The following is a 9,624-nucleotide window of genomic DNA, read 5'->3' on the forward strand; positions in this document are numbered from 1 at the left end:
TTTTCATCCTCAGGACCTGGACAAGTCTACATAGTCTAGGGAATCATTAATTCCGAGGAATATTGTGAAATCCTGGATCGGATCATAACCTGAAGCCGTCCTTTGTGAAGTTACAGCCTGGTAGACGATGCATCATGCAACATGAAAATAATCCAAAGCAGTCCAGCAGTACAACCAAGGAATGGCTGAAGAACAACAACATTCATGTTCTGGATGTGCCCGGTTAAAATCCTGACTTGAATTTTTTCAAAATACTGTGGTGGGACCTGAAGCTCAATTGGCTGCATTTTGCAAGGAAGAGTGGCAAAAATAGCCCAAAGTAGATGTGAAAGGCTGATAAGTCACTAAAAGTGTTTGTATGAAGTTCTCATTGCAAAAGGAGGTGCAATGTCGGATTAAGTGAGAGGTTCACATAACCTTTGCACCCATGAAATCTAAGTTTTTCTTTAATTAACAACTTTTGCTCAATAATGAATGACAATATTATCATTCTTTTTGTTCAAGTCCTGCCCTGGATTGGCTGGCAACCAGTTCAGGGTGTGCCCCGCCTACTGCCCAAAGCCAGCTGGGATAGGCTTCAGCGACCCCTGCGACCCTTGTGAGGACCAAGTGGTTAAGAAAATGGATGGATGGATTGTTCAAGTCCATTATTTTCAATGTCAGCATTATAGATTGGGGTATGACTAAACATTTAATAAGGTTATTTTAATATTCTATACAAAAAATCTGACCATGCCTGCAGGGTTCACAAACTTTTGTGCTGGTTTGACAGGACAGTTTCCACTCAGAATAGGCCTCGCCAAGGGTCGAAAAAGAAATTGAGTGCATGTACTCAGCATCATTCTTAGAAAATACATGTCCGAGCGCTGCCAGCAATGCTGCACGTCTTGAAGAGGTCGAGAGTCGGTCTGTCAGTGCTCAGACAACCCACACTGCATCAAACTAGTCTGCACGGCTGTCGTCCCAGAAGAACGCGTCTTCTTAAGATGATGCACAAAACAGCACCAGCAAGAAGTTTGCTGAAGACAAGCAGACTAAGGACTTATTACTGGAATTATGTCTTATGTTTGTTTAATGTTGTGTTTCTGTAAAGCGCTTTGTGACTAAGGCTGTTTGAAAGCGCTATATAAATAAAGATGACTTGATGTGACTTGTGGTCTGATGAGACCAAGATAAACTTGGATCACAGGTGTGAGTCCAATGCTTGTAATCAGTTTTTGAACATGGGAGTGACTCAGCAAAACAATTTCCTCCCCTCATGAGACCCTCCTATTCACAGTTAAAGTGCTCTTGAGGGAAGCGCTTGCCACTGCGTCTACCGAATTGCTACATGCTACATGCTACATGCTACATGCTACATGCTTGCTGTCTTCAGGTGGATGAGTCAAAGATGAGGAAATATTTTCATGCCAAATAGATTATATTTGCTCAGTCTTGAACTACTTTCTTTTGTGAAGGTGACCTAGTTTTGTGACATTTCAGTGAAGTAAGCCGACAACCACCTCATGACAAAAAAAAAAAAAGAAAGCTTCCTGATGATAGATCACAAGTCTTGTTCAAATGATAAAATCAGATTGTTTGTATTTTATACACTGAGCAATCACACTTATGTCGTGGTTGTTAGGACACGTGATTGTACATGTCACTCACAAAATCTAGCCAGCCTTATCAGGATACCCGCTGCTTTTATAACATTTGAACAACTAAAATGAAAACGTCTTCAATCTAAATTAGACGTTATGTTGCTTGATGAGTCACTAGAATACAGTTTGAAACACCGTAGAAACACTAGCTAACTGTAAAACGTTTGTGGTTGTTTTCTTTTCAACAAATCTAGCTGGGACTAGATGTTTATAGACACATATTTATATCACCAAAATAACGGCGTCCACATGTAAGCACAGCATGGTGGTGGCATAATCATGTTTTGCGTGGAACTGTAGCGTTCGTCAACGAGCGACTATGAGCATAGATGGTGAAGAGGAATAAAGGAATTTTGTCCTCTTTGCGTGTTCCAAAATTGAAGATAGGTTTAATGCAAGAAAAATACACCTTTGCAAAAATGATTTTTAATCTTTCAGAGATCTCTGGACAGATAACAGCTTCCGATTACATCACTTAAACATCGTGGGATTCAGAGCGTCAAATGTACTCTTCTACGTGTACAATAGCTTCTTATAGTTAAAAAGACCTCCTCCTTTTCATTTATAGACTAAACATACTCTCTGGTACTTTTCCGTGAGCAGTGGCGTAAACAAGGTCAGGTGGATGTTTTTGAGACAGAATGTGTTATATAGTTGAAGGATTTTCCCATAGCAAAATCTCACAAACAAGTTGAACCAAATTTACGGTGGCCGTGACTGATGAAGAAAGTAAAGAGTGTGTGTGTGTGTTATTTCAAAGCAAATTTTGTTTTCAAGACCGAAATGTGTGTGTACAAAGCGCTGAGAAGGAACTTTTTTAGACTAAATAGTATGACCCAGTTTAAGGTCAGATTATACCGAAATCAACACCATCTGCTCTGCACAGGACACAAAATATTCCGACAAGGTTAATATGAAGAATTAAAATGTTCATAATGTGTAACAATAGTTGATATATGAAATTAGGTATTAAAAATGTTATAATATCTTTCAATGGCCACACCCAAGTGAAAATCGGTGGAGTGACTTGAAGATTGCTGTACACAAGAGATGCCTTAGCTAACCCTTTGAATGCTAAGATTGTAACAATTTGCCCCAAAATATCTTTAAAATAGCCATTTCATTTGACCATTTATGACTAAACTATTTTATAAATAGTAAATTAACAACTGAGCTGTCTATAATAGGAATTTCTGCAAGCCTCTGGCCAGTAGTTTTCAGACAGGATTTGGGTTCAAATTTCCTGCCCCCTGTCTGTGAATGTGATGTCATGAATGCATGTGAAAACAGCCTTTTTTATTTGTATTTTTTCCACATTTATATACAGATAATTTCACATCCCTTCTTAAGGTTTCTTCTTTACTCCCTTGGGTTTTGAGTTTTTCTTGTGATTTAAGTAGCACTAAGGAATTTTTCAACCTTAATAAAATATTTTCATAACTCTTCTGATGAAACATTGACTTAAAACTACCTTGACCATGGCCTGAGGGGGTCTGTATCATTTTTACTGGCACTAAGCAACTTTGAGGAGGATGGTAGGAACACTGCCACACAAAAAAAAAACTACAAATGTGCTGACTGCTTTATGGCATACGTCACTTCCCCATTTCCCATTTGTTACAAAGACGGAAGTCAATTTGAATGTCGATGCACGGTTACGGTTTTCCTGGCAGAAGCTGCAAAGCAACTGAAAAGATTTGTCTGAGGGGAAAGTTATATGGATAGAAGGACAGTCAAGGATAACAATTGGCGCGGATTTCACTTGTTGGCGTGAGCTCAAAAACAACGCAAAGCAACACTAAGGAACTTTCAGTGTGACAATGAACCTAAACATACTGACTGGGCAACAAATCAGTGGGTTAAGAACATCGCACTGTTCTGCTCACCAACAAGAGTTTCTCCACCAGTTGTTTAAAAGTTATTTCACACAATATACTGCACAATATTTTATATACATCATCATTATTATTATTATTTATTTTAAATATGTTTTTTTTCTTCTTTTGGTAATAATTTTTGACAGGTCACTGAGCAGAGAGAGATTTGTCAAGTCAGGGACTTCAAGTCAAAGTCAAGTCGAACCTCATGGATACCAAATGAAACTCAAGTTGTGTCTTTTGTAAGTTTTTGCCAAGCCAATGGTAAATCGTAACATTCGCGACGAAAGTCGACTCCGCGAATATAAAGTAAAATACTTAGTTGCAGGGAAGCACGTCACTGATGCACTCTCGTGTGATTTGCCCTTTGAGTAACATAGTTGAAATGTTTGTTAACAAACAATGTGACTGAACGAGGACAGCGGCGATAAACTTAAGAACTGTACCATGACTTAAAATGTCTTGGAACAGAAACTGTCCTCGAAGATTGGGAGATATGAGAAATGATCATCTGACATGAAAATGTAGCTCTCCATGTTCCAACAACTTCATTTTAGTACTGCATAAATACAAATTAAAGTTCCGACTTGATTGCTTCAGCCACACACATTACAGGACAGAGCATTTATTAATATACTACACTTGTTGTCTAATACATCTTATGTACAGTAGCCTATATGGGCCAAAGTCACTGCCATTTGCTTGTTGAACTATCTCAAAGTAAACTAAGTTTACTCAACTTAATAAGTATTGGCCTATTTTAGGCACCTTGATTTTCTCATGCCATCATTGTATTGTACTGGAACTCCTAATTTGATGAACCGGACTGGAAGCAACAGGAATGACTTGTTTTTTTTTTTAAACATAGAATTACATGAAATATAGCCACGTGGCATTCATGCTAATAGTATGCTGATACCTGTTTCGCTTTACTGTGATGGTGTGTTATTATATGGCTTAAAAAAATAAGCCCACAAGATAGCAAAGGCACAATAAAAAAGGGCTGAGATACATAAACATTCATTCTCAATAAGTGAGCTGAGTGGACGAGCACCCCTTGGGCGTTTTTCCTCACATGGTTTCTCTGTACCCCACCATGTCCTTAAGAAAATTGTATTTGAAGTTCACTAGCGTCGTTTCACTCACTCGGCACGTGTTATGTTAATGTTCTATAAGCAAATGAGGTGGCAATTGACTGCAGCAATTACACAGGCGTTGCTCTTCTACTGTTTAGCTTCATCATTGACGGCGAGGCATGAAAGACTGGCGCATGGCAACAATTTTTCTGTCCGAATCACTTTTGACAGACGGATTTATTTAATTGCAACTTTACTAATGGTTGACATTTGTGTTGTTTGATCATCTTATCTACCCAGGCTGAACTTTTAAGCAAATGAGACTAACAACGTGAGCAAACATACTAATGAGTTAGCAACACGTTCGACTGAGATGATTGCACAATACAGTACATAATCATTGTCATGTCAGAAGAGTTATGAAAACATTTTTTAAGGTTGAACAGTTCTTTAGTGCTACTTTAAGGGCTATACAATCAACTTGATCTGACTAATGGACTGAAATCCTGCACGCCCGCTCGGTCCCTCTGCTTAGGAATGTACAGGTCCCTTTTGACTTTGCCAATGCGCATGGTCAGCTGAACCCAAGTTGAAGTATTTGGCATAAACTACACCATTGTCACAGTCAAGCATCAAAGTGGAAACATTCTCTTTTAAGGTTGATTGAGTACAAAGAGCACAGAGTGACTATTGAGGGCCCAGTGAATGGAGCATGTACTGTAAAAATGTTCCTTCGCACACTGAGTAGAAATCTTAATTGGTCTTTCAACGTGACAATGAACCTAAACATACTGACTGGGCAACAAATCAGTGGGTTAAGAACATCGCACTGTTCTGCTCACCAACAAGAGTTTCTCCACCAGTTGTTTAAAAGTTATTTCACACAATATACTGCACAATATTTTATATACATCATCATTATTATTATTATTTATTTCACATGTTTTTTTCTTATTTTGGTAATAATTTTGGACAAAGGTCACTGAGTTGAGAGAGATTTGTCAAGTCAGGGACTTCAAGTCAAAGTCAAGTCGAACCTCATGGATACCAAGTGAAACTCAAGTTGTGTCTTTTGTAAGTTTTTGCCAAGCCAATGGTAAATCGTAACATTCGCGACGAAAGTCGACTGGAGTCCCTCACCTCCGTGAATATAAAGTAAAATACTTAGTTGCAGGGAAGCACGTCACTGATGCACTCTCGTGTGACTTGCCCTTTGAGTAACATAGTTGAAATGTTTGTTAACAAACAATGTGACTGAACGAGGACAGCGGCGATAAACTTAAGAACTGTACCATGACTTAAAATGTCTTGGCACAGAAACTGTCCTCGAGGATTGGGCGATATGAGAAATGATCATCTGACATGAAAATGTAGCTCTCCATCTTCCAACAACTTCATTTTAGTACTGCATAAATACAAATTAAAGTTCCGACTTGATTGCTTCAGCCACACACTTTACAGGACAGAGAATTTATTAATATGAGGACATAATATGAGGACCGCTTGTTGTCTAATACATCTGATGTACAGTAGCCTATATGGGCCAAAGTCACTGCCATTTGCTAGTTGAACTATCTCAAAGTAAACTAAAATTACTCAACTTAATAAGTATCGGCCTATTTTAGGCACCTTGATTTTCTCATGCCATCATTGTATTGTACTGGAACTCCTAATTTGATGAACCGGAGTGGAAGCAACAGGAATGACTTCTTTTTTTTTTTTTAAACATAGAATTACATGAAATATAGCCACGTGGCATTCATGCTAATAGTATGCTGATACCTTTTTCGCTTTACTGTGATGGTGTGTTATTATATGGCTTAAAAAAAAATAAGCCCACAAGATAGAAAAGGCACAATAAAAAAGGGCTGAGATACATAAACATTCATTCTCAATAAGTGAGCTGAGTGGACGAGCACGCCTTGGGCGTTTTTCCTCACATGGTTTCTCTGTACCCCGCCATGTCCTTAAGTGCTGTATGAATAAAATTGTATTTGAAGTTCACTAGCGTCGTTTCACTCACTCGGCACGTGTTATGTTAATGTACTATAAGCAAATGAGGTGGCAATTGACTGCAGCAATTACACAGGCGTTGCTCTTCTACTGTTTAGCTTTATCATAAACGGCGAGGCATGAAAGACTGGCGCATTGCCACAATTTTTCTGGCCGAATCACTTTTGACAGACGGATTTATTTAATTGCAACTTCACTAATGGTTGAAATTTGTGTTGTTTGATCATCTTATCTACCCAGGCTGAACTTTCAAGCAAATGAGACTAACAACGTGAGCAATCATACGAATGAGTCAGCAGCACGTTCGACTGAGATGATTGCACAATACAGTACATAATCATTGTCATGTAACCCACGGTTTATATCACAGTGTCAATATTATAACAAGACACAAAGAAAACACAAAGAAAAAGCAAGTTCCAATGAATACTTCTGTTTAAAAAGATGTCTTTGGTTGATGATTTGAATATGGATAGTCTGAATTTGATAGTGTGAGATCTATATGGTGCGGTGTAAACAGAACAGGCGTGACGTGACTGACGTTTATGAAGTGATTTGGCATTTATTAGGGATGCACCGAAAATGAAAAATACATTAGTTCACACCAGCTAATCGGCTTCGGGAATGGACTGCAAAGTCACACACAGCGTCCTGTACAGGTCTGTAGCCACCCGGAGATAGCGTTAAAGTGTTTCCGTGTTTAAAACGGTTGATAGCAATAGTGCTAGCATTAGCTAAAGTATTTAGCACGGCCACTGGGATGCCGGTGAAAAAGTGGAAGCGTTCGAGGGGTTCTAGTTCTGTCTTTTTTCGCCCCGCTTAAATGTTGTACACCAAGCGACGCCCCTCTCCTCCCAAACTCACACAGTGAAGAGCCAGCGAGAAGCGAGGCGGACACTCACCCCCGCGTTCGCTGTTCGATTGAAACAGACGCTTGCTTGCAGCGGTTTTTTGCTTGCGTCACCACAACAGCCTATTTCGGCTATTTTCTTTCGGCTTGAATTTTATTTCGGCCGAATGCTGAAAATGTCTAAAATTTTCAGTGGCCGAATATTCGGTGCATCACTGATTTGAACAGCTGCCTTAAAAGGCTTTGAGTTTTAATAGATGGAAAATGTCACCACATAGGACTTTACGGATGACAAAAATTACAACTGCCATGTTTGAAACTTTGAATCTTTGAAGTTGAGCCTTTGGATAATTGGCCAATAACGAAAGAATGAGGCTGCTACGCCCACTCAGTGGAAGATATAGTCAGATTCAAACTAGCCAGCATGGAAACCTCCTTGGAACTAGATAAGAGACTTTTGACACACAAGTAGGCCTACAAATATTTGAACTGTGACAAGAGTTCACACCAGCACAATAGATCTGAAATAAAATAAACACAGCGTAATTAAAGTGTACACTTTCACCCACAATTAAAAGTTACATTGAATACGGCATTTAGTGTTTAAACGATATTACAAGTGTTTACAGTCTAGATTTTGGCAATGATAGACTTACACAGTAAATTCTGTAGAGTAAATTTTACTCTAAACTGAGTCTATTTGGTCCTATGCTAAACAAAGTAAACTTTACATTTGGAAGAGCGTAAAATAATAATAATAATAATAATAATAATGAAGGGTTGAGGAACCCACAACTTCAGGTTGGGAGACAGTCAATCTACTCCCTGAATATTTTACATCCCTTCTCAAGGTTTCTTCTTTTCTCCCTTGGGTTTTGAGTTTTTCTTGTGATTTAAGTAGCACTAAGGAACTTTTCAACCTTAATAAAATATTTTCATAACTCTTCTGATGAAACATTGACTTAAAACTACCTTGGCCATGGCCTGAGGGGGTCTGTATCATTTTTACTGGCACTAAGCAACTTTGAGGAGGATGGTAGGAACACTGCCACACAAAAAAACTACAAATGTGCTGACTGCTTTATGGCATACGTCACTTCCCCATTTCCCATTTGTTACAAAGACGGAAGTCAATTTGAATGTCGATGCACGGTTACGGTTTTCCTGGCAGAAGCTGCAAAGCAACTGAAAAGATTTGTCTGAGGAGAAAAAAAAGAAAAAAGGAAAAGGGAAGTTATCTGGATAGAAGGACAGTCAAGGATAACAATTGGCCCGGATTTCACTTGTTGCCGTGAGCTCAAAAACTACGCAAAGCAACACTAAGGAACTTATTATGGCGACTCCATATGGACAAAAGTGATATTGTTATGTCTGAAGCAAGACCACATTTTCTATGAGGACAAACGCATTGCGTCTTTTTTTTTTTTAGCTCACTCCAGCGAGTGAAATCCAGGCCATTTGAGTAACATAGTTGAAATGTTTGTTAACAAACAATGTGACTGAACGAGGGCAGCGGCGATAAACTTAAGAACTGTACTATGACTTAACATGTCTTGGCACAGAAACTGTCTGCTCTCCATGTTCCAAGAACTTCATTTTAGTACTGCATAAATACAAATTAAAGTTCCCACTTTATTGCTTCAGCCACACACATTACAGGACAGGGAATTTATTAATATACTACCCTTGTTGTCTAATACATCTAATGTACAGTAGCCTATATGGGCCAAAGTCACTGCCATTTGCTTGTTGAACTATCTCAAAGTAAACTAAATTTACTCAACTTAATAAGTATTGGCCTATTTTAGGCACCTTGATTTTCTCATGCAATCATTGTATTGTACTGGAAGTCCTAATTTGATGAACCGTACTGGAAGCAACAGGAGTGACTTTTTATTTCATTTTAAAAAAATTTAAACATAGAATTACATGAAATATAGCCACGTGGCATTCATGCTAATAGTATGCTGATACCTTTTTGCTTTAATGTGATGGCGCGTTATTATATGGCTTAAAAAAATAAGCCCACAAGATAGCAAAGGCACAATAAAAAAGGGCTGAGATACATAAACATTCATTCTCAATAAGTGAGCTGAGTGGACGAGCACACCTTGGGCGTTTTTCCTCACATGGTTTCTCTGTACCCCGCCATGTCCTTAAGTGCT

The sequence above is a fragment of the Vanacampus margaritifer genome, chromosome 3 (assembly GCF_051991255.1).
Source record: "Vanacampus margaritifer isolate UIUO_Vmar chromosome 3, RoL_Vmar_1.0, whole genome shotgun sequence".
Lineage (NCBI taxonomy): Eukaryota > Metazoa > Chordata > Actinopteri > Syngnathiformes > Syngnathidae > Vanacampus > Vanacampus margaritifer.